General features: G+C 41.9%; 1 long non-coding RNA gene across 1 annotated transcript in view; it reads right to left on the reverse strand.

Moving 5' to 3' along the window:
* Window positions 1-5,277: 5,277 nt before the first annotated feature.
* Window positions 5,278-26,157, reverse strand: part of LOC101940991 (uncharacterized) — a 93,744-nt gene continuing 72,864 nt past the window's right edge. The window contains exons 2-3 of the long non-coding RNA XR_006175141.2: window positions 13,830-13,933; window positions 5,278-6,076 (exon numbers count right to left, since the gene is read on the reverse strand). This is a non-coding gene — a long non-coding RNA (uncharacterized LOC101940991). The remainder of the gene's footprint in view (window positions 6,077-13,829; window positions 13,934-26,157) is intronic.

A 26,157-nucleotide genomic window follows, 5' to 3' on the forward strand; every position in this document is an offset into this window, starting at 1 on the left:
TGATGCACTATAGTGAGAAAAATGCCATGGATAGCAAAAGATGGGTTTGAACCAAACTGCTGCTGAACTGTGGTGGGTTATATTCCCTTAGCTGTCACAGACAGAATAAAACCTTCCCACTTGGACTGGCCAGGACACCAGCTTAGGGTCATTGGGAATGGAACTGGACTCACCTGAGGCTAATTGCAACATCAAGGAGGAAAACCAGGAAGTATATAAGGGAGAAGAGGTTAAACGGCTCTATTTTGTTCTGGGTTTAGGCTGAGTTGGGGATGAGGGGAGACTTAAAGCTTTATATTGTTTAGCTGCAAGAGTGCATTTTTTAAAATTAAGCGTTGACTCTTTGCTACATTATTTTATCCAACTTTCTAAACCTTTCTGGGGTGTTTATGCCATACTTGTTATACCTGATCTTTGGCGGTTACATGATTTAAATATTGCGTCTTCTTTTATTTTTACCATCTACTTAATAACGTATAGTCTCATGGAAGGGGCTTCATTGGTTGGCTAAATATTTGTTGTGCTTTATGCGGAGTGCAATTGAAATGGACTCATGTGTAGTAATGTGCTTTACTGAACCCCAGTCCTGCTAGCTGATCAAGGATCCATCTGCACAGATCAGCCTGCATGATCAGAGCTTTACAAATTAAGTTTTTGAGACATTGTAAGTCTTCCAGTTTAGACAGGTCCTTAATTTTAATGTAAAAAGCAAGCAGGGGAACACTGTACACCAAAAAAGGCACAAACGTATGTTTTCCTCCTTTGCTGATTACCCTTAAGAAACAGAGTAGCTAATGTTTGGGGGAAACTATGCACTGAGTTGTCTGCTCATTAATCAATTACACCTATGACTCATGTTTTTCATCTTTTAAGGGAAAATGCTGTGATTTAACATTTAGATGTGACTAGTGGCCGTTGACCTAAAACATTCATATAAGATGAGTGTGTCTTTATTTTTTGAGAGGGAATCAGATACTCTAGCTCAGTGGCCCCCAACCTTTTTGTGACCAGTAGCACATTCATATTTTCAGAAGAGTGTGGCGGGCGCCAACAATTTTTCAAGGCTTATTTTGTATTTGTACATTAAATAATATGAAAAACATCATATTTATTATTACATAATATATGAATCCACAGAGAAGAGAGAAGCCGGAGAGAAGCCACGAGGACAGAGAACACCGGCGCCCGCAGCCCCGGTGTACTCTGTCCCCAGCAGGCGCAAGGCCCCGGCTTCTCTCCCCTGCTAGGCACTAGGTGGGCCCCGCGCCTGCCTGGGACTGAGAACACCGGCGCCTGCAGCCCCGGAGTTCTCTGTCCTGTCAGGTGTGGGGCCGCGGCTTCTCTCCCCTGCTGGACACTAGGCGGGCGCACATAAATGCCCCGGCGGGCACCATGGCCCGTGGGCACCGCGTTGGGGACCACTGCTCTAGCTTGTTAGAAGTTGACATAGATACATTTGTACCTTGCAGGATTAAGAGTGGCTGGTCCACATTTGCAAAGGGGGCATCAAGATACTAGATATCCTTTTTTAGAAGCATTTTGATTTTTGAATGCCTCAATGTGGTATGGATGTCAGCCTTATAGATCAGAGATGACAGGAACACTAGATACTGGGCTTTCATCATCAATTTATCTTACATATGACACAAACAGCCATCTAGCTAACTTTGAGCCACTACCAATCTGTGTTAAGGGAAAGGAAATAGAGCCAGCTAAACAGTATATTTAAATGTCTGGGTTTGTTTCTTTCTTTTTTTCCTCTTTGCAAATAAAGTGACAGACTGAAAAAAGCAGAGCCTATGGGAGAAGAAAGCAGTTAGTTTATTTTTTAGTGACAGCAAATATTTTTATTATGGTATCCAAAACCACTTGATGAAAGGGGGATGTTGTTTGTTAGCCCAAAAGAGAAGCAAAACAGCATCTTAAAAGGCTTCTTGGTTTGTTTCCAGTACATGTGTAGGAAGAAGATAATGCAAACATGAACCATTGTAGCGCTCTAGTATAAACAAAGGCCTAAATACACTACAGGTTTTATTTTCCCCTTGTCCTTTTTGATTGGCATTTCTCTTCAGGTGGTAATTTCGAGTAGCTGGTGGGGAGTACAGAGAAAGCAAATCAGAACTCTGACAGTGAGAAAATTAACCACTTAGCCCTCTAATTCTTTTCTCCCTCTTTCCAGTGTTGCTTTGTGTAATTGCAACAGAGTGAGCCGTAGCAAGGCCAGAACCCATCTAGATACTGTATTCTACTATATCCACTGCAACATGGGTATGCTTGTGCGTAAGTGCTGGCACTAGAGGTGCTGGCGGTTGCTGCAACACCTGCTGGCTTGAAGTGGTTTCCATCATATCCAGTGTTTACAGTTTGGTTCAATGGCTCTCAGCACCCCCAATTAAAAAAATGGCTCCAGCACCCCTGTGCCTGTAGCAAAGAGGAGGAGGTGGATTGAAGAGAGATGTCTGTCTCCCTAAGTCACAGAAATTCTATCAGCAGGAGCTCAATATTAACACTGACTGCCCCATCAAGCTACAAACAATTCCCTTTAAAAGGGACCATGTAAAGCAAAGTATCACTGCAATCATCCACTTCCCCAAAGCATGATCACAATAGTCAAAAGTAAGATGAATTGCCATAATCTTTGGTTCAAAAAAGGAATTTAAAATGGTCTCAAGGCGATCATGATGCCATGATTTTACTTACAGTACCGCTACCTTGACCCTACTTTATAACCTATGCCATGCTTCACCCCTGCAGCCCTATTTAGCACACTGAGCATGGGGAGGGTAAGTGTAAACAATTTCTCCTGTAACATCTGTCAAGCAAGAGATAGGCTTCCTGTCTGAATGTCACACATCGAGTGTCATGAAAACCATTTGCCAAACACTTGCACTGACTTCTCAGAACAAGCAGCACCAGTGCTCACCTCTTGTTTTCTACAAGGAAGTGTGCAGCAGCCAGCATGCTCAAGAACAAATAAATGCCTGGTTCAGCTCCAAGGGGCTTTCCCCCTTGTTTCCTCACAATACACAAAGGAGCTAATGTTATTTAAGAACAGGGCAAGATGACAAATCTATGCATGCGCTCTACTTTGTACAGTGTCTGAACCTGCTGGTGCAGGGTTTTCTTATTAAACATTTTCTGGCAGCGGCAGTCCAAATTGGCAACCATTTTATTCACTCTGCACAGGCCCGTCGAGTTCTCTGAGAACGGCAGGGGGAAAAAATCAATTGTCCCACGGAGGGATTAAATCAGGAAATATCAATTTGACTGTTAAAGTGCTAGGCTAGCTGGCTGGCTTGCCAAAAACCAAATCCCAGCAGTGGGACAGATTCTCATTTTTCTTAAATTGGTGTATATCCGGAATAACGTCATTAGTTTCGATGGAGAAATTCGGATCTCAGTCCTGCTGATGTACATCAAGAAGTATTCCACTGAACTCAGCAAAGCTGGACACACACATAGTTCAGTAGACTGTGAAGCTGTGGGGGTTGATGATATATTTGTTTGAAATAGAACCATTAGAAGAAGTCACACATGTCAGTAACAATCAGACAGGTATCAATCAAACATTCACAATGGACCTCTAATTTTTGTTGGGACTTCTATGTGCTGCTGTAATATAAATAATAAATACATCAGTAAACATTCTCTTTATCAGGGAACAAGATAACCTGAGGACATAGTTATAAAAGAGATGGTGCTAGAATGGATGAGCAATGTAGGTAACTGATTTAATAAGGACGCAAGTATTTCCAACCTGAAAGAGCCTTCCTGTTACATACTTATCTCCCTTACTCAGTCGGAGGTTTGCCATCATTAGGGAGGCATACTTGAAAGCTAATCTGGAGAGTTACAAGGAATTTGCAATAGAAGCTGCTACTGTGAAGTTACAATCTGATAATGGGAGAAAAACCAGACAGCGAGTCATTGTCTTCCTCCTCCTTATTCAGCCATGACTTCCTGCTGCCCTTCTTCTGTATTGAGTATTAGGGCTAAGAAATATGGTATTGCAACTGCATTAAAACTCCTCTGAAAATGTAACCTCTGACATCATCGCCAGCTCCTGGTGGAAGCCTATTTAAACGACAATAAAACGCTCAGGAAGACCCTAATTCCTACTGTTTCCTGTCATTAAAAATATATACTTCCCTGACTGTCGTAAGGGTTGTAGCGTATATAAGCTGTCGTACTGCACATATTCAGAATATGGTGTTGTTCTAGATGAGTGATGTGGGCAAGTCGGAATTCTTTCTTTCAGAATAAATAGGCTCCATTTTGTGATTCTTTATTTTAGATGTAAATATTTTGTGCAATAAAAGTGAGGGAACATTGTTTGTATAGAACACGGGTGGCCAACCTGTGGCTCCGGAGCCACATGCGGCTCTTCAGAGTTGTTATGCGGCTCCTTGTATAGGCACCGACTACGGGGCTGGAACTACAGGCGCCAACTTTCCAATGTGCCGGGGGGTGCTCACCGCTCAACCCCTGGCTTTGCCACAGGACCTGACCCCCCCCTTAACCCCTTCCCTCCCCCCTGAGCCTGCCATGCCCTCACTCTTCCTCCCCCCCCCCCCCGAGCCTCCTGTATGCCACAAAACAGCAGATCGGGCGGTGCGGGGAGGGAGGGGGAGGCGCTGATCGGTGGGGCTGCGGTGGGCGGGAGGCGCTGGGAGCGGTGCGGGGGAGCTGATGGGGGGGCTACTGACGTATTACTCTGGCTCTTTGGCAACGTACATTGATAAATTCTGGCTCTTTCTCAGGCTCAGGTTGGCCACCCCGGTATAGAATGTGGAACTGCAATGAGTGATGTCCCTCCAAATCAGGAAGATTTGAAAGCTATGTTCCCGTGCTTTTATGTTGTTTATTTAAGTTCTTTCTAATTTATAGCACTGTTTGAAAAACACAGTAATCAAATTTCATATGAATCTTTCAATTTTATTTTATTATTACTGGGGGTTTTTTAATTTGGAAAAAATCTAAAATTTTTACTACTTTTTTCAAGGATCAAACATTAGGCAAACAAGAACTGGTCAGGGAACCCCCCCCCCAAAATTGACACAAATTTTTATCTGAAGTTTTTGGGTGTTTTGAAAATTGTGTTTTCAGGGAAAAAAATCATCCTACTCTCAATCAAAAACTTTCAACTACCTCTACTAATCTGTAAACTCAAGGGACCTTTTCCTCCTACCTTTCTTTATACCTGCTATTTCTGTATCATGAACATGCACCATCTTCTCTACTTACACACAACAGACATATGGTAGGCTAAGATTTAGGTAACAATAAGAACTTGGTTTATTCATGAATAATACTCAGAAGATAGACTCCTTGCCTGGCTTATGTCTGCCTACAAGGAACTACCTGTGTCACTCCTGCTTTATCTTCACTGCAAAAATGGGTATTTCTACATAAAGATTATCATCTCGATGTAAAATCCTCATGGAGATAAGGCACAGATAGTTTTTACCCTGATATAGCTAATCAAAGTCAATCGTATTCTCTCCACTACCAGGTGTTTACCTCTTAGCCATCTCAGTGAAAGACTTTAGCGGAGACAAGGCACTGTAGTTTTTACCTTGGACTAACTATCTCAGGTTAACTATTCAATGTAAAAAACACACTTCTTTTTTTTTTTTTTTTACAGGAGAGAGACATAGCCTCAGATTGAGAGGAAGATACACAGAAAGGTTACAAACATATTTCCTTTTAGAGTTTGGCAAGAGTACCTAAGCATGATTTTTCTTTCATGTTAAATTCAGATGGGCTCTGACTGTGTAATCTTCCCTTTGCTCATGGTGATAGTATAATTTTACATATAGAATCACAGAATAGTAAATTAACTGTATCAACTGGAAATAAACTTCATTATGGCTCCCACAGGGGGCCTGATCCAATCTCTCTGAAAGAAATGCAAAGGCTCCCCTTGACATCTCTGGTCAGACCCTTGCAGCTTTCAAATTATTTTTCTTTCCCCCTGTATTGTCTGCACAAGGAAACTGCACATATCTTAAGTCTGTTTATTCCAGTTGTCTTTGTCGTTTTCTTCTCACTATTCCAAGAAGTGTTGGAGGCGCACCTAAAATGTAAAACCAAACAATTATTATGTCGGTTAAACTTTATTATCTTAACAATGTAACACAGAAGTGTGGCAATGCTTACTTCTCAAGTTTACATTAGATAGTAAGGACCAAATTTAGTATTGGGGCAACTCAGTTGACTTCTGTGGAGTTGCAACCAGTTATACCAGAGCTGAATTTGGCCCCATTTCTATAAAACATCCATTAATTTTCATTTGCAGTCTGATCATGTCATAATTCACTTTAATATTCACATGCACTAACCCAAGGGCGTGTATAATTATTACTCCTGTTTCATCATGTAAGGGGAAAAAATCACATTTGAATAAAAGTGTGTGGAGAACTTGTTGCTTTGTTTATATGAAGGTGTTTACAAGCGATTAGCTAGAGGCCTTCCTAAATGAGAGAATTCTGTATGCACTCCAGTAGTCAGCACAATTCAAACCTGATGGGATCATTCACAGAACTAATGTGACTGTCAATAAGTGCAACTTATTTGAAAGAGAGGGCGGTAGTGAAATATTGTGAATATGATGCAAGGAATGGAAAGCAAAGGGGAAACCCTAGTGGACATAAGCTATAGACCAACTTGTCTGGAGAACTGTGATAAAATATATCTTAAACTACTATCCAGTGCCACTATACTCATGAGGCACTTTAACTATGCAGTCATCTGTTGGGAAACAAAAGTATCCAAACATGCATTAGCAACTAATTTTATAAGTTACCTACAGGACATCTTTATGAGCCAGAAAGTAGAGAATCCAAGCAGTGGAGCGTGAACTAATTGAATTCAGCATAGGCTTGAATTGGTACACAGAAGGAAGCATTAAAAGGGGCATTGCTTTTTAAGAAAGCAAATCATGGGAGAATGAAGAAATCTAGCACCTGATTGAAAGCCCATTGAAGTCAATGGAAAGACTCCCTAGTGGGGTCTGGAGCAGGCCCTTATGAGAGTATGCAATTGAAGGAAACTTAAGAGACATGGGTGTAGAGGAATGATGAAGTATCCTAAAAGCCATCTTAGGCTCAAAATAGGATTTGGTGTTAATTAAAGAAGCATATTTAGCTGTGACATTCTGTGTTCGTTTCCCAGTCCTGAAGAAGAGCTCTGTGTAAGCTTGAAAGCTGGTCTCTCTCACCAACAGAAGTTGGCCCAATAAAAGATCTGACCTTACCCACCTTGTCGCTGCTGGAAAAGCATTCAGTAAGCGTTGAATGAGCTATTTCCAATAACACGTAGTTAGAGCAAGTACTGTATGTGTTACCCTTTACACCAGTTAGTGATACAATTAGACCTTCAGTGTTCCCACGTACACATTTTTATCCTTTTCTAATTCATGTGATTTTTAAATAGCTGTAAAAATAACTATTAGAAACATAACAATTATCAGATTGTGGCTTCTGCTTATTTATCATATTTCTAAAGAAAAGGTTCTAAAATGCAGTGTCCTATAGATTAGGGAGAGATACCTTATGTTTGTGTTTAGAATTAGATCTTCTTTCTTCAGGTAGCAAGATCCCATATTTTGCATAAATGCAGGTGCCAAACAGCTAAATTATTCAGGGCCAAATATTTCCTTTTAGGTCATTGTTATGGCTGGCCAAATACATTTCCTCCCTCTTCATAATGAACGGGAGATACTGAGCTTAACTTCACCTTATCTGAAGAAGAAAGGGCAGCAAATTGGCAAAATGTTCACTTCATCCTGTGTCTCTCTCATGCAAAACAAGATTTTGAACACGTGTGACTGAACATGCTCGTGACTTCACTCAGCCAGCTGTTCCCATTCTGTTGAGTGTTGTCAATACCAACTCCTTTTCACATCGTACTGGGTCCTGTGATAGGATTTCTCTTGTTTTGGGACACAAGGTATAGTCTGGTCTCTCTGGCTTAAATTTTCCGTATAAACTCCAATTATACTAAGCCTTGTTTGGGGATTGGGAAAGCGTACAGAGTCCTGAAGCCGTCAAACTCCGCTTCTTCTGCTGGAAGACTTCAGAGTTCGTGATATCAGCAGGGCCTGCGAAAGGTTTGGAGATATAAACTGGTGTAGCTTCATTGACATCAATGGACCTTCACCAATGAGCTACAGATCTGGCCCTGAGTTTGTAGCCTTCCCAGTGTCCATGCAAAAGGTCCTGTTTGGCAGCGCTATCATGTATTATGCACTTTGCTTTACTGTGTGGAACTGGGAACTTCATGCTGATGCTCCTGCCATTCTTCTTCATCTTCACCAAAGCAAAACAGGACGAAATTTGTTGGGTGGAGGGGGGCTGGGTTGAGCCTTTGCAGAAGCATGCGGCCTCTACAGCTGCGCAAACAAGCAGGGGAGAAGGAGGGAGTCTTGGCCATTGAGCACCAAGCCAAGCAGCTTGCCTGTGTTAATGAGCTGTTGAGCTGTTTGTTTACAAGCGCTGCTAGGCTCTGTTTGCCGCTAATTTAGTCATTACCGTTCCTTAATGTCGTTATATAGCTGACAAACACTTTAGCAGAGAGGGTAGGGCAGGCTACTGAGCAGTTAACAGTAGCCAAGGCTCAAGTCTGCACCTAATAGGTGGCAAAAGTTCATCTGTAGGTACTCAACTCACCCCTGAATGGGTGTGCTTTTAGTGCTGTTGGCATCAACGGGAGCAAGTGAATATCCTATCTCCTGAGTATCTTGCAGGAGGCCTACTTTGACGGTACAGAAGAAAGAAAAGACATAGGTTCTGGGATATGCACAGGCTGTAGAGAGTAAAGATAATAAATCAGAAGGGTTCTCCCAGAGTATTAGTCACACTGACAGAGACAAGAGGATAGAGAGGATGCTCAGTGGTCTCTCTCAGGTCATTTTTGATGGCTTATTCCGATTTGGCTATCACTGAGGTTTTAGATGGAATATACTAGAGATGGTCACAACCCAAACCCAGATCTAAATACCTCCTGAACTTTGGGGAAAAGCTGAACTCAGATCCATACCATGTGTCTGGCTCCCATCTGCATAACAGCCCAAACCAAAACCCTGGACCTGGGCAGGGGTGCTGAAACAATGTGTATAGTGGGGGTGCTGAGAGCAGGGCCAGCTCCAGGCACCAGCTAAGGAAGAAGGTGCTTGGGGCGGCCAATATAAAGGAGCAGCACTCCGTCCACTATTGGGGCAGCACGTCCGGGTCTTCGGTGGGAATTCGGCGGCGGGTCCCTCAATCCCCCTCTTTCTCTTTGAGCTGCCGCCGAAGAGGAAGAGAGGGAATGAAGGACTCGCCGCCGAAGTGCCGCTGAAGACTGGAGTGGCATGAGTAAGCTCCTGCCGAAGTGCTACTGATCGGCTTTTTTTTTTTTTTTTTTCCACCGCTTGGGGCGGCAGAAAACCTGGAGCCGGTCCTGGCTGAGAGCCATGGAACCAAACTATAAACCCTGCATATAACGGAAACCACTTCTAGCAGGGGATGCAGCAGCACCCCCAGCACCTCTAGTTCCAGCACCTAGGGACCTGGGACTGTATCTGAACCATTACTACTCAGAGTCTACCCTGTAACCTACTAGTTACTGTATTAATGCTGCAGTAGTATTGAAAACCCATCTCACTGCGTGTTTCACTAGATGGGCAACAGGTGACATTGTTCGAAAATCCAGTTAGTATTATAACACGCACTGGTGCTAAAAAAATTTCTTTTGAACGTGGCACCAGCCATCTGTGGGCCTATTGGCATATAAAAATAATGCGGCAGCAAATATCTCTGCATGTGCTTGTGTGTAAAAATGCAGCTCCAAATACAGTATTCTTCCCTGTGTATAAAGACACCATGCCTAATACTTGTGCCTGTAAATATTGGTACCAAATCACAATAGGTGAAATTCACTCCAATTCGTGTCTATGCAAGGCCCTCTGCAATGCTTATGCCCCACTTAAACCCACTGGATCAGATCCACAAATAGCCTACATCAGCCTAGCCCCATAGACTGAGGGTCTAGCCCTTAAAGTGGGCCAGAGTGCTTTGGAACATGGAGCCTGGGAACTAGAATACATTCTACCCAAAACCTGATAGGGGAGAAAGAAATAACACTTTTGTAGGGGGTACCTAGTATCAAAATGACACCCACCCTGTCTGCTGCAACATTTCATGTTTATTTACATATGGGGTTGATAGGAGGAGTTTACGTATATGTCCCTATGTGATCATCAGTTGTAGGGTCTTCATGCCTGTTGCTGTTTACACTATGGGTACGTCTATGCTTACCTCCGGGTCCGGCGGTAAGCAATCGATCTTCTGGGATCGATTTATTGCGTCTTGTCTAGACGCGATAAATCGATCCCGGAAGTGCTCACCGTCGATGCCGGTACTCCTGCTCGGCGAGAGGAGTATGCGGAGTCGACGGGGGAGCCTGCCTGCCACGTGTGGACCCGCGGTAAGTTAGAACTAAGATAGTTCGACTTCAGCTACGTTATTCACGTAGCTGAAGTTGCGTGTCTTAGTTCGAAGTGGGGGGTTAGTGTGGACCAGGCCTATGATGAGGAGGAGTGCCCACTGCAGTCCTCTGATAGTATTGAAACATGTCTTTGTCCAGCTAGTTTGCTTCTCTCCTTTCCTCTTCTACTTCTACTGTGCCACCTATTGCCCACCTCCTCGCGGAGTGTCCCGACCAGTTTTCTGCTGCCTTAATTCCACGTCCTCCATCCTACGGCTATTTCTTGGTGACATTTTTAAGCATTTCACAATACGAATGACAATTTTGTGGGGGAAGATTTTGTGTGAAGGGGAAGAGAAGCTTTAGACTGAAAACAATGAAGCCCACAAATTAAGTCTGTGAAGATGCTGGGGGTTAAATGCTGTGATTTGTCCCATTCAGATGTTTTCTCACCAAGTTTGCAAAGCCCTGGTTGGCAATTCCGCAGAGCTCATGCACAGAAGGGAAGTGGGGGTTAAAGGAAGAAATCTGGTAGAAGAATGCGTCCTTTGTGCAGCAATGTTATGCCTTTAACAGATTTATACTGAGTTACTTAAGAACATATCAAATGCCAGCAACTGGACTGAAAAAAGTGAATCACTCTGAATTTTAATTTTAAAATGTTAATAGGCGTTGATCCTGACTTCTACCACACATCACTGTTACAAGAGATATCTCTCCTTCCACAACAGTTACTGCTGCTGTGTTCTGTCTTTTCAGGGTCTTTATTGTGTTGGCCTTTGTAATTGTTTTGGCTCTGTTTGCCATGGCAGGGGCTGACATTCATGGTCCATGAAATCATTATCTGAGCAAAGAGCACTGCTGTTTCATCACAACTATAAATAGTGGAGCTTTTTAGTGAAGCTTCCCCTTTGGATCATTGAGTTACTCTCTCGACCAAATGCCGTGAATGAAACTAAGGAGGATGACAAGCATTTTCCCCAGTGCTAATAGCATTAAGAGTCGTCAGTGCTGATGCTAAGATGTTGATGAATAAGAGCTAAACCATCTTAATGGAACTTGAAATTTCATTGTAATTCCCTCAACTTCAAAATGGCGTCCATATGCTAATAGAAGAGCCACAAAACTACCTTGGCAATGGACCTTCAAAGAACTCCTTCCTACTACACTCCAATCAGAATTCTATTCATCATGATAGTATTTTTTTTTTATTGAGCCCATGGGTAGAATTTCATCTAAGGCACAGCAACTCTAGCAATGCTCTAACCTTAGCCGGTAATTAGTTTAGTACATCGATTCAATGCAAAGAAGGGAGAGTAATGCCAACTAAGAACCTCACTCAGGAAATAATTGAAGCCTGGACTTAAGTCCACCCCCATGCCACAAAGCACTTAAGCACATACTTAAATATTTTGCTGAACTGGGGCCTAAGTCATCAATATCACTTCCTGTAGCAACTACAGTAGGCATAATATGGTTTCTGAAGCAGCCATCCTAAATTCTGCAACTGTCTCTGGCTATTTTTTCCCTCTTGTCACATTATTCACAGTACATTTTACACATTTTAAAAAAGATTAAACATCTGCTGAAAGGCCCCAGTGAAATTATACTTCAAGGAGGATTGGGTTCTTTTAATTTGTTTGTAATTTTAAAATTCCTATTTAATACAAATTCTATATAAACCAGAGGACATAAACTTATCTCCGTACATACACAAATACATACATATATACACATACTCTTCTAGATGGACTTATATGACTCATATTAATGCTAATGGGAGTATTTATGCATCAAATGAAAACTGCATATTCTAAATATTTGATTTATTTTTTCAGTCCTGAAATCTAGCTTTCTAATAATCTACTGTTCATTCTCTGTCAACCTGCAAAGACATCCCCATCTGTCCTCTAACTGCTTGATCCAGTTTGAATTAATATGCTCCATACAAATCAGAGACATGCTCTCAAAATCCTGGTTGTGTAGTAATAAAAATCACGGCATGTATGTGAGAAGGACGAAGTGTGATTTTGTGGTTAAAGCATTGAATTATGCCTAAGAACAAACTGTGGGTCAGGACTCCAAAGCGGGTCGCGATCCTGTTTTAATAGGGTCGCCAGGATTGGCTTAGACTTGCTGGGGCCTGGGGCAAAAACCGCCCGAAGTCTGAGGGCTTCAGCCCTGCGCGGCGGGGCTCAATTTACAGGCCCCCTGCCTCAGGCTGAAGCCCTGGGGCTTTGGCTTTGACCCCCCAATCCAGGGCGCTGGGGTTCGGGCTTTGGCTCCCCCGACCTGGAGTGGTGGGACTAGGGCGGGCTCAGGCTTTGGTCCCCCTCCTTCCTTGGGGTCATGTAGTAATTTTTGTTGTCAGAAGGGAGTTGCAGTGCAATTAAGTTTGAGAACCCCTATCTAAGAAGATCTGAGTTCAATATCCGGCTCGACACTGATTTCTTGTGTGAACCCGGGTAAGTCCCTTGTGCCTCTGTTCCTTTGTGTGCCTTGTATAGTTAGATTGAAAGCTGTCTGGGACAGAGCCTGTCTGAGGGACAGATCTTGTGTTTGACAGTGACTAGCACAGTGGGGTCCCAATCTTGGTTAGGGACGCCAGGCACTATAGTAATAAAAGTAGTAATAATCAGGAACTGCAGCCTGGCCTACCACCTTCAGCCTATGGTTTTTTCAGCTAGATAGTGTTGGTTCAATTCTTTGGATGTGAAGGCTCAAATAAAATCTGGAGTGGCATTGGGAATGGTGTTAGTGAATCTCCTCTCTGGAACCAATGCCCCAATATGGGACTAGAGGAGTCAAGATACCTATAGAAATATAATCTTTCAGACAAGGTGTAAAAGTGAGAGCATGTGTGTTTGTGATCACATGCAGCTTTTTGGAAGGGTAGCAGTGTTAAGTGCAGCAAAATGGCCAAATTCAAATTTGGTTAACTACCTTCTACTTTCCTGAAATCCCCCATCTAGTTATAATTGACAATAATCTTCTCATTCTGTCTTAAACTATTGCAGAGTCTTCCTGGGCACTTTTAAACATGGGCTACATTTCCAAATGGAACTGCACTGTAATGGTGAGATCAGGAGCGCCGCCAGCTTTTCTGCCGCCCTAGGCGGCGGAAGGTCCCTTCCTGAAATGCCGCCCCCCACAGAGGCGGCGGAAGATCCCGCCGCCAAAATACCGCTGCGGTCGCCGCCCCCCAAATTGTAGTGCCCTAGGCAACCGCCTAAGTTGCGTAACGGGTTGCGCCAGCCCTGGGTGAGACAAGAGGCCCCCATCTTGGCCACATAGAGGCCCCCATCTTGGAGACATTTAAGCAATTCCCATTGATTCCCCCTCAGGCGAGCAAAGTTACTTACATACTTCAGGGTTTGAGTTGTCACTTGTGAAGCTTGGGGATCCCTCTGAATGACAACGTTGTACAAATGTAACGTCAGTGTCATTCTTGTATGCTTTCCATTAGCTTATAAAGCATGGTGTGATACAGTAAGGAGAAAAGAAGTGATATTAAACAAAAAAAAGATGACCTTTTTATTCCCAAGTCAGCATATTTACACTAGACCTTTTAAAGAGGGCCTAAGAAAACATATATTTTTTAAAAAATATAAAATCAATTGCTACATTTTTTTAAAGGAAAATCATGCAAAAATGTATCTACACACATCAAACTCACTGACCTTTGGGTATAACATCCTGTGGTCGCGTACATGAAAGCACAGGGAGCTATATTATCTCCACTGATTTGCATCAGAAATTAAAAGGTATCCCGCAATGGAATTGGCATGCTTTCCGTTGGGTACAGTACATTAGGTAGGTTTGGATGTCATTCAGCAAAGTGAGCAGCAGCACTCTCGGAGGTTGTTTATAGTTTTCCAAATGGGATAAGGTTCCTTTTGTAATGTTCTGGAACCTTCTTTTAAAGAGCTTTCAGAAGGAACAAACAAAAATAATATTTTTTACAGATGAGAGGGCTCTGATTCCATCCCATTCACACTACACGCTTTACCTGTTTTGTAACTAGGCAAAGTAACAACTGTCCTGGAACTGGATCCCTTAATTCATTGTGTTTGTAGTGTAGATGAGCCCTTCCTTGGAAAGGGACAGCATGACTGGCATGAGCCATTGACTTAAGTACCTCTTAATGGTTTAATGCCTCCACAGTGGCTTTGACCAAAGAGGTGGGGATCTAATTAGGTAAATTACAGGGGCCCGAATCTACTGTGAGCTGGCTAGAACAGCTATATCCCCAATGTCTCCTAAGTGTCATGAATTGGGACGTGGGCAGTCATGCCTAGTAGTTGGAGCAGGAGCCAGGAGCTAGAGTCGGGGGTCAGAGCCAGAGCCAGAAAGCCAGTAGGGAGCCAAGTGGTCGGAGCCAGAGTCAGAAACCAAAGCCAACAGTCAAAGCAGGAGTCATGAAGCCAGTAGGGAAGCAGGGCAAGAGTGGACGGGGCAGGACAGGAGCAAGGCTGGGAACAAGGCAGAAGCAGGGCAGGCACAGGAGGGATCACAGCTGAGGGCATGCACATTGAGCAGCCAGAGAACAGTTGTTGCTGTTGGGTTTAAGAGCAGGGTTGCTGACTCCCTCGGCCAATCAGGCGGAGAGGTCAGGCAGGCAGCTCTGCTGCGCTCAGCTGTGCTCATGTGCTGCCTGGGGACTGGGCAGGCACAGCTGCACGTCCTCATTCCCAACACTAAGTAATTGAGAAGCAGGGAGCAACAGGAGATGAAGAGTAATGCTCCCCGAAAACAGTGGTAGGGAAATTATCTACTTAGCGTGATTCGCATTGTGAGATTGTAAAATATACAGGAAGAGGCCGGTGCCAAGCAACACATGGTAAGACTAGACCACAGTGTCCATGAGATGGGATTTTAAAAGCATCTGAGTGACTTTCAAGCACGTCTCATTGGCTTTCAATGCTACATGTGTTCGTAAGTCACTTAGACTACTTACACTATGCACTATGCTATGGCACTGCAGCTGTGTAGACATTTGCCTCACTGACCGAAGGGGTTTTCCATCGCTATATTTAATCCATCCCTCCAAGAGGGAATAGTTAGATTGACAGAACAATTCTTCCGTTGACCTAGAGGTGTCTTCACCAGGGCTTAGGTCTGCTTATCCCTGAGTGACACAGTCAGGTTGACCTAAGTTTTAGGTGTAGACCAGGCCTTGGACACTTCTGAAAATTCTATCCCATATTGCTAAGAGATGTATTGTCCTGAATTTATCTAAAAGATGTATGTGTTTATCAGCTTTCATGCCCCACCCCCAGCACTTCAAATGACTTACAATGAATGTTGTCTACCCAACATGAAATAAATGTTTGAGACCCTGTGCTAAAAACAAGTCCTGAACTAGAGTAAATCGACTGATTTACAGAATATTGAATCTCACTAGGAGTAGTTTGCATCATTGTGCTGTGGATTTTATTCAATCTGAAATAACCTTCTCATGCTCCCAAATATAAATCGGTCAGTTGTTGCTTTACTGAGCTAGACATATGGTAATTTTTTTAATAGGAAGGGACAACAAAATTAAAAATAAATATTTGTGCTCTATTCTCCTCCAGAGGAACACTAACATTGTTCACCAACCATTTCTATCATATACTAATGCTACTAATTAAAGCAATCTCCCATTAAAATCTTTCAGTCGAGATTATTAGGATTATAGGGTTACAGTTATTCCAGTACAGAAACCAGTAGATTACATGTACTGCAGTAGATGATAGTAACAGCCACTCTAGCTATTAGAACCAGTACCCTACTAGATTTCAGGAAGAATAAGCAAGGCACTGTATTTTGCACCCACTGGACTGTCAGAAATGCCACTATTGTCTGCATTGTATTTATTCTTGCTTCCTCTCCACAATAGCCCATCTCACTGTATATTTGCCTTCTTTGTCCAGCTTGACATTTGGTCCCACACCCAGTGGTGTCTGGCTTGAAGGAAACCAAGTAGGAGTTGGTCACTTGTGTGTTTTAAACACCTCCACTTGATAACTGCGCAGCAAGGCATTTCTGAATGTCAGATGGTCACCCACTGTGGAAAGGAAACCACAACCATTCCACTTCTATGGGCTGTCCATATACAGTAAGGTGCATTTACACGGCGTACTATAAACACGAAACCTACAATTAAATAGGAAAAATTAAGTTGCCAAGCAGTAAATACTAAAAAGGCACCTACTTCAATAGTGTTCTGTTTCAGACTGCTCAGGTTAGCCTGAAAGGACAGAAAGGGTGCGAAAGGCAGGTCACAGCTATTTCCAGAAACGGTGGAAGTGATTTCTAGCCCCTTGACGCCAGGACTTGGAATTTCCAGACACTAAGAAGCACTAATGTAAAATGGATCGGGTGCCAAGGAGTTCACAACTATCATTAATTCAACCACAAAAGGTGCATTTAAGGTCATATTAAGGGCTTGACTTAAACCCACAATAGCAATTAAAATCAGTTAAGGCTGAAAATCTGTGTTGACACCCCAACCTTCAATCATGCTGATGGGCAATGAAAAAATGCACCATGGGAGAAACTGAGGTCAAAGTGATTTAACTGTGAAGGACCTGGTCTTTCTGTGTTTAAATCTTACACTTAAAGCTTCTTAAAATGTAGGGGTTCTTGTGATTAGATTAGCTTTGATTTATCTTTATATAAATCCTAACCCCCAAACCAAAATAGTACAGTAACTGTTACTTACAGATCATTGTATAGTCTCCCTAATTACACTCATTTCCCCAATAGCCATTATGCACAGTCAGTTAAACACACAGTTGAAACACCTTAAATTGCATACTGTGGCCCATACTGAGTAAATAAATAATTAGGGGGTTATTACAATGCAAATTCCTGGACTGAAGGAGCAATTCAGAAGAGGAAAGTACATTAGTTCATGACTTATTGACCATATCAGCTGTAACAGCTCCTTCAGCATTAATGTGAGTGCCACTGAGTCAATAGATACAGCAGAAATGCGGGGCGGGGGGGTTGATCAGTTCTGAATTACTCATAGTTTTTAGCTCTGGAGTTCCTGACCTGGTGGGTTGTAATGGCTCAGAAGGCATAAGTCTTCTGGATGCTCAAACTCCCACAAAATCCAATAACCTTTTACTATATTTGGATGTTTATAACTCAAAACTGGTCCAAACTTTTTCAAATTCAGTCAATAAAATCAAAATAAATCCCTTTGATCAGATTCATATCAGGAGAATGCTGAGAGAAAATTGGGGCTAGATCTTCAGCTTATGGAAACTGACATAGCTCTATTTGCATCAGTGATTTCCACAGCCAAGGATCTGTCCCATGTGATACAACTTGGTACCAAATTCAGCTTGGGGAAAGCCAACTTTCAGATCAAGTTTTCATTTTTGCACACCCATTTTTGTACCTATAACTGGTCAGTTTGGCAACCAACTACTCATTCTGCATATGCAAAATAATAATAATTAATAGCACCTAGTTCTTATTAAAATATATGTGTGTGTCCATCTGTGCAGGAGCACAGGTAGTTGTACATTTGCAGCTTGAAGCTGAGTGAAAATTTGGCTAAGTTAAATTGTTGCAATATTTTATTTCAGAGCTGCTTCTTTCCTGTTTAAACATACAGAGCCAAATTACGCCCCAGGTGGGTTCTCTTCCATGCTCCACCATGGATTCAGCAAGGCATTTCAGCACATGTGCAATTCCACTGAAGAGAAGTCAAGTATGGAAAGCATGTTCAAGTATCTTCCTGAACTGGAGCATAGATATCTGTACATACATCCTTTCCCCCAACCCCAAACACATACTACATACATGCTATTTGGATTGTACTGGGTTTTTTTCACTACTTATGTTCTCTGAGACCTATATTATTCTCTAAATACAGTGATTTTGTAGTTTCCTTGTTTCTACAGAGACGGGGCCAAATGCTGAAGGCTTATATACTATTACAGTGTAATGTAGTGTAGAGTGTGTGTATGAAAACTTTTACTACAGGATTTATGCTTTGTCACCAATTCATTTGGTCCTGTACAAACTACAACTAAAATGTCACATATTAACATTCACTTTCCTTTGCAAATAGACAAATTGTCCATAAAAAAGCTTAAAATTAAACTGAAATTCTACATTCTCTTGAAACTTTTTATTGAGATTTTGGGGGAAATTCTGACATATTTTCTCCATAATCATCTTCAGATTCTTTTGCTAACCTTGACTATAGCTTTGTTGCAATAACTTTTCTCTGATTCTGCGTTCTTTGCCATGATGGCAAGGATTGACTGTCCAATCAAAATTAGAGGAAAAGTTCCAGGGTAGAGTATTTTTCCTTGTTACAGCAATTACATGAAAGTAATAGTTACAAATTGCCGAAAACAAAATTCCTCCCGATTTAATTAATTAAATAATTGATTGCATTAGGGACTGGAACAGAACAATTGGTTCCTTATCTTGAAATAAGAATTTCAGCACTGAATGCATGGGTCAGATCCTCAGCTTGTGTAAATTTGTATAACTAACGTGGTCCAATATATATTGCTGTAAAGAATGGTCTACTTCTTTCTGATTGTTTTATTGAAGGTGCAAGAAAATAAATAAAACTAAAGATATATTAAAAATCGTTGGTACTTAGGAAAAAAATATGAAATCCTCCCTGGCTGAAAACACAGTGCATTTCAAAGAGTTACTCCTTCAATCTGACTGTACAACTTTTGGTGGTTGAGCCAAAGGTTTATGCTGAGAGTCTAGGAGGAAGGAAAGAAAACTGTAATGAATGCAACATTGCCCTTATGCACCTCCTGGATTGCAGAATCTATCAAAGCAAGACAATATTAGGAGGCTTATTGCAATGGTTTGTGCTTCCAATACTTTTATAAGCCCTACTTTTGCAATTGACTCTGCCCAGACAGAGACCCTTCAAAGTCAATGGGGGCCTCTTGTGGATGAAGAATACGCCCACACATTGAAGCCAGAGATTTGCAGCTCTGCAGGACACAATCAAAACCCCCTTGTCATCCTTTTATGATAGTTACATGTACCTTGACTTGTGAGATGATTACAAGTTATTATACTCTCGTCTAACTATAGCAAGGTTGATAGGTCACAAGGGGAAACTAATTTACTTATGGAAGACATCTAGCTATTGAAAAGAGAAGGTGATAATTCTTTACAAATAGTTATCAAGTGTTCATTTGGTCTGCAGTATAAGCAGCCTAGATATATTCCTACAAGTGAAACAAAACAGCTTACATGGTCTTCCCTTGTGAAAAACATTCTTACAGTATTCCCCAAACAGTTCTTCCTCCAGGTCTCCATTTCCTACTCCATGCCTTCAATCTCATGTTATCATGGTTTTGTTCTTATCTAATCAAGACTGTATACTCCTCAGAGCAGTGACCTTTGGCCTGACTTGCCTCTCACTTACACCAGTATCCAATAGCAGTAACTCTTATGAAAGCAATAGATTTCTCTAGAGAGGGAACTAATATGATAGTCTAGTAGGGAATAGGGCTGACACGCTGGAAATCTGTGGTCACTTCCCACTTCAGCCACACACATAGGCAGGCCATTCATCCAGCTTTAAACCAAACTGGATGGGGGATAAACCTCTTTTTCGGGAGGTTTATCCCCCATCCAGTACTGAAACAAGACCAAACTTGGTTTTGTCCAGTATCAGACAGGGGACACCATTTTGAAGAGTGCACTATTCCACCCCCACCGGCGTCATGCTCTCTTTAAAATAGCATCCTCTGTGCGGTGTGACCTCATATGCATCATGCACGTGAGGTTACATTGGCAGGGTAGGCCCATGCTATTCCCAGAAGTACTGGAACGTCCAGTATTCTGAATATGCGTGAGTGGCCATGCTACACAGACATCCTCTGCAACCTTGGGCAAGTCACTTAATCTATCCTGTGCTTCAGTTCCCCATCTGTAAAATACTTCCCTACTTCATAGGAGTATTGTGAGGCTAAAGTCCATTCATGATTGTGTGGTGCTTAGGTACAACTAAGATAGATAAATGAACAAGGAAACAGGCTATTAGCAATGGTTTCAAGGATGTCTTTGCTTCTAATATTGTTCCACCAGTAGTATTATTAATCATGTTTTTTACAATAGCGCCTAAGAGCCAACTAAGTGTGGGGCCCCATTGTGGTAGTCACTGTACAAACACACTGTGAGTCAAAGTTAGCAAGAAATTGTGTACTGACACCTTGTTATCTTAAGCGAATGTTAAGAGAACCACAGAGTGACCAGCAACAAAATAGTTCATGGGATCACACGAAGTATATTTACATTTGTAAAACCTGGTATGTTTGCACCAGGAAACATTTTTAGCAAATAACTTTATTTATAACTTTTGCACAAGCATTCCAGTCACAGGTGGTCTGTAAGTTTCAACATACATTATTTAGAAAAGAAATTCTTTAACCAAAAGTTCCACCCCGCTCACACTGCACCAACTGGTACCAAGTGATAGTCTTTGTAGATGGGAACTCATTTTTGTTTTGACACTAAGATAATGCTGTGTGATTTCACTGTGAAAACAATATATTTTCTTGCTCTTTCTATCTCCAGTAAAGTTTTACAAGCTGTAAATTGGATCAGAGATCAGCTATCTTCGTGTTGTTGCCTTTGAATGTTTCTTTTTGATACCTACCACACAGAAACCTCCCTGATGAATTATAATAAGGAACATTCTTAATGCTACTACTTAGATTAGATATCTAATCTAAACTATAAAATTCGGGAGACATACTGGCACTAGGAATGGTACATTTGTTAAAAAAACACAGGGATATTCCTAGAACAGAGGAAACCTAGGTTAAATCTACATTAAAAACAACTTGTTCCGGATATTGTCTCCTTGGCATCTCATGCCTCATCCCTTCCTCCTGGTGCTGACAACCTGCCCCACCTCCACCCTCCCGGGATTGCCATGGCAGGCTTTCAAGTTCCACAGGTGGCATAATAAGAGCAGAAGATCAGAGTCACTCTGTAGAAGGTTGAAATATGCTGCATTCCAATCATGGAATGAAAATCTTTGAGAAGGGGGAACTCATGCCACCTACTCCCAACAAGTCCTCTTATTGGACCCAGGCTGATCATTGTCTTTAAGTAACCAAACACAAAATAGCTCTTTCTAAATAGTATCATTTCCTTGATAAATGAGGACATGAGACAAACAAGGCCAATTAGCTAATTACATTTCTGATGGTTGCTACAAGATAGACAGAAAATGTTCAGTACATGATATATGACATACTTTGCCACCACTTTAAAAATGGCATGTCAGACAGGTGTTTTGTAAACAGTGTGTTTAAAGACTAGGAAATCTGTTGGCTTTTCATCTTTGAGCCTGATTCATCACTGAACCGCTCCAATTTTACTCGCTGATTTTAGCAGAGTTACACTGTTGTAGAGCTGGAGTAATGTAGAAATGAATCAGGCCCTTACTGTCCAACTCAAGGTTTTCTATAGTGTGAACTAACTCTATTAGTCATTTCCTGTCTTTCTTTCCAGGTCACATAACAGGAAGTAAGTAACAATGTCACAATGTGCAATTAAGTTATCAGCCACTAGGTAACTCCATCCTGTATTTATATTGTATTTTATTTAATCTCTTATTCAAATGAGTTGCCTGAACATACTTACCTGGAAATACCGGCAAAAAGAATTTTGTAATCTCAGAGCCAGATTCAAGGGAATGCTTAAAAGGATGTAAATTGGATCTCCTTAACTTAATTTAGAGCTTGTCTACACAGTGGCATAATGCACTCTATGGGGTGTGATTGGTCCTTATAGACCCTGCTGATGGGCACTAAAGGTTCCCTAGTGCACTTTAACACAGTACTGTTTCAAACAACACTACAGCTAGGGGTACACAGAGCAATTAAACCACAACACATTTGTGTGCTTTGGCAGTTGGCCGCTTCTTCCTGCAGCTCCCATTGGCCAGGAACGGAAAACCACGGCCACTGGGAGCTGCAGGCGGCCGTGCCCGTGGATGGTCAATGTAAACAAACTGTCTCACGGCCCGCCAGCGGATTACCCTGACGGGCCGCAGGTTGCCCACCACTAATCTACCCTGATTGTCAATGCTATGTTAAGAATTTTCTAACCCGGGCTTGAGCACTGTAGCATGCAGACTCAAGTCAAATCAACTGTATCTCAGATTTCCTAGTGCCCTCCAAAAATGTGGCCCTTTGACTATGGTAGGGACCACTGTGGGAAAACTTGATTGTCCTCCCTGCACATTACAGGAAGTTTGAACAGCCCATCAACACATCCTGCTGAGCAATTATTTTTGTTTGTGCACTCCCAGCTACTGGAGCCAGCAATATGGAGGAGGCACCTTCTGAAGAACTTCTCTTGCTTGGGCTTTCACTCCTGTGTCAGAAAACAGGTAGAACTTCCACGAGATGCTGGTGGACATTTCAGCAGCATTTTCTGACCCAGTAAAGGCAAACTAGATGAGGCACGAGCCACTGATGCAAAAAGTCGTTTCAGTGCAAATTTATAAATTGTCCCAGGTTTACTCCAGTCAGGACCAAGGATCAACTGGAACATTTATCAGTCTTGGTGAGCTTTCATTGACCCTGGACTGAGTTTCATGGCATGTGGCCCATCTGCGATTACTAGTAGAAAATATCTCCAATGACTGGAGATGGGATGCTAGATGGGGAGGGCTCTGAGTTACTACAGAGAATTCTTTCCCAGGTGTCTGGCTGGTGGGTCTTGCTCAGGGTCCAATTGATCACCATAATTAGGACTGGGAAGGAATTTTCTCATGGGTCAGATTGGCAGAGACCCTTCTGCAGCATGGGGCCTGGGTCACTTGTAGATTTAAACTGTAGTAACTGGTAGATTATCTGTAACTTGGAGTCTTTAAATCATGATTTGGGGACTTAAGTAACTCAGCCAGAGGTTATGGGTCTATTACAGGAGAAGGTGGATGAGATTCTGTGGCTTGCAATGTGCAGGAGTTCAGACTAGATGATCCTTCTGGCCTTAAAGTCTATGAGTAATGAAATCCAACCTCTGGAACATTTTCACACGGGTTTGCTGTTCTTAACAAAAGTTTTTCACAGTATTACCAACATCAGATCTGACAGTCCATGTTTCCTGAAGAGACAAGTTCAGATAGTGATTTTTCTGTGTGGGAAGCATATACATGGCTGGAATATACAGCAGTGTTTTGCTCTCCAGAAAACAGCCCCATCTCATGAAATTTTATTCCCATCCTGCTCATGCAAAATGAAAGGGATTTCATGGGTACTGGGGGAAGTAGAATTTTCCCCTCAGGCTGAGGCCAGACATGGGACATCCAATGGGCAGCAGTACCCCCCATGGCTACTTTCTCCTTTGTAAAACTAGAGGATATATTTTATGATACCTTGCGCATAGGTCAAGACATTGCAGAGGGGTACCATGATTTAAGTGGAGCAAGAAATACATGTTTTCTACGTGACATATGGTGTTACTTTATATTTACATCATACCTTTTATGCTGCCAGTGGAACTGAGGGGATTAAAATGTCATTACTTACTCCTGTCATGAGAATAAATGTATGCAGTATTGTTGTAGCCATGTTGGTCCCATGATATTAAGACTATTAAGAATAAGAACATTAAGATATCCCAGATCTGAAGAAGAGCTCTATGTAAGCTTGAAAGCTTGTCTCTCTTACCAACAGAAGTTGGCCCAATAAAGGTATTATCTCACCCACTTTATGATAAATAAAATAAATTGTTCAGGGATTTTACGCCTCAGTTTCAAGGACAGCTTCATCAATTTCCTTTGTTTTCCAGAATTGTACTTTGCAAGCTTTTATAATTCTCCAGTTCATATCTTTTTAAAATGCACGTAATGGTAAGAATGCTTTTGTTACTTTGTACAAGTTAATCTGTTGTCAGTGTTTCAATGCAATAGCAAAGTCTTGCTGGTACTTAACACTAGAACCTAGTTCTTTCTTTCATCTGAAGCCAGTTGGATTGAAATGTAGTTATCTGTTCAAACAAAATGCCCCCATGCCAGTGCATGAAAACGGAACAGGAAATTCTTAATCCAAGTTTCATTCACAAGATGGATAGAGCAGTTCACAGAAGGTCTGAGTCAAAGCCCACAGGAGTCAATGGAAAGAATCCCACTGATTTCAATGGATTTTGGATCAGGCCCAAGTAGCTTTCTGTCGCTTTATGTAAACTTTGGGCTTTTCCAAAATATTTTACAAAGTCAGATGGTTTCCTGGCTGTTTGAAATGTAACCTTTCGCATGTAAAGAGAATGTCTGTGCATAGTAGGAAAAGAAATATGAAAGCTAATACCTTTGTTTCTTAGAAGTAGAATAAAGAGTCCTAATTTCAAGTCTTATAATCATCTGCTATCAACAGGTAAAGAAATTCAGAGTTTCTGAATAATACAGAAAAGGTGCTGTCTCTGCCAAGAGCTATTCACTTTTGATGTCTGTCTTGGATTGAAATAGACTCTTTTTTTTTTTACATGTTTCATAAGCAATCATGTCCTTCTTTCGAAGCGGCTTCTCTGGAGCCACCTGATGTAATGGGTTTATGTCATCTCTGAAAGCTGCCTTCAAGAAGAAAAGGAAGATACAAATATGGGTCATATAGGTCCCATTACTCCTCATTAATAACAGTGCTTCACTATTACTTTAATCTGGGACGGGGGGCACGCTCTGGTGAATTGTTTTAGCCTTTACGGGGAACCTAGGGACCTACTACCCACTTCTCTTTCTCACATACACACATGCATGCACAAAATGTAGCAATCAGACCTCTTTTACAGGCCAAGCCAGTCCATTCCTTGTCTTTGGTGGCAGGCTTCCAGTCGCTAGCTCCCAGAAGATGGAACATGCCTGGATTAGGGAAGAAGGCTACTGCACTGCCCTCGTCACTGATCCATGGCCAAGTCAGCAGGTGAAAATCAGAGTGGCTCTCTTTTATGAAGGCTTTTCTTTTTTAAATGAGCAAAACCTATTTTTTTAAAATGCCGGCGGCATAGCTCAGTGCACCTTGGGAAAACGGGTCACTGGCACCTGCTTGGTAGGTACAAAAAAAAAATGAAAAGGGCCAGAGACATAGCATGTAAAATAAGGAATGGGCAAATCTTTCCACAAAATCTTGGCTGTAATCCTGCTATGTATATGTATAGCCAAGAGGTTTTCTTTCAGTTTATTCACTCATTCATCTTTTTATAAGAGCGGGGAAGCTGCAAATTTCCAATCAGCTCCAGATTTCAAATACTGCGAAGTTGGGGGTTACCTGGATCTTGAGTTTTGGTTTAGGTGCACCACTAATTCTTATTTTGGGGGTAATACTAACCAATAGGACTGCACCGCATTAATAATCAGTGAGCCTTTCGGATGCTCTGGCATGTCCTCAAAGGAAGGGGCCATTTCTATGGAAGCCTATTCAGCACATGCATGCATATACCAGTAGTATATCTCACTTAAGAGATTAATATTAAAATACTCAGCTACCCAATGAGCTTATTAGGATCATGTAATGACTGGAGTCTAGATGTTAGAGTTCACTTGAAGTTCAGTGACTATTATGAGACTGGTAGCATATAGGATAGCTTAATCTTACCGTGGGAAAATGAAGATCATGTAGGGGAAAATTAGGCAATATACTGAGGATAAACTTCCATTCCTGTGAGAGATACCGCGGGACATGCCAAAAAGGG

This window comes from Chrysemys picta, chromosome 10, assembly GCF_011386835.1.
Source record: "Chrysemys picta bellii isolate R12L10 chromosome 10, ASM1138683v2, whole genome shotgun sequence".
Classification (NCBI taxonomy): Eukaryota; Metazoa; Chordata; order Testudines; family Emydidae; genus Chrysemys; species Chrysemys picta.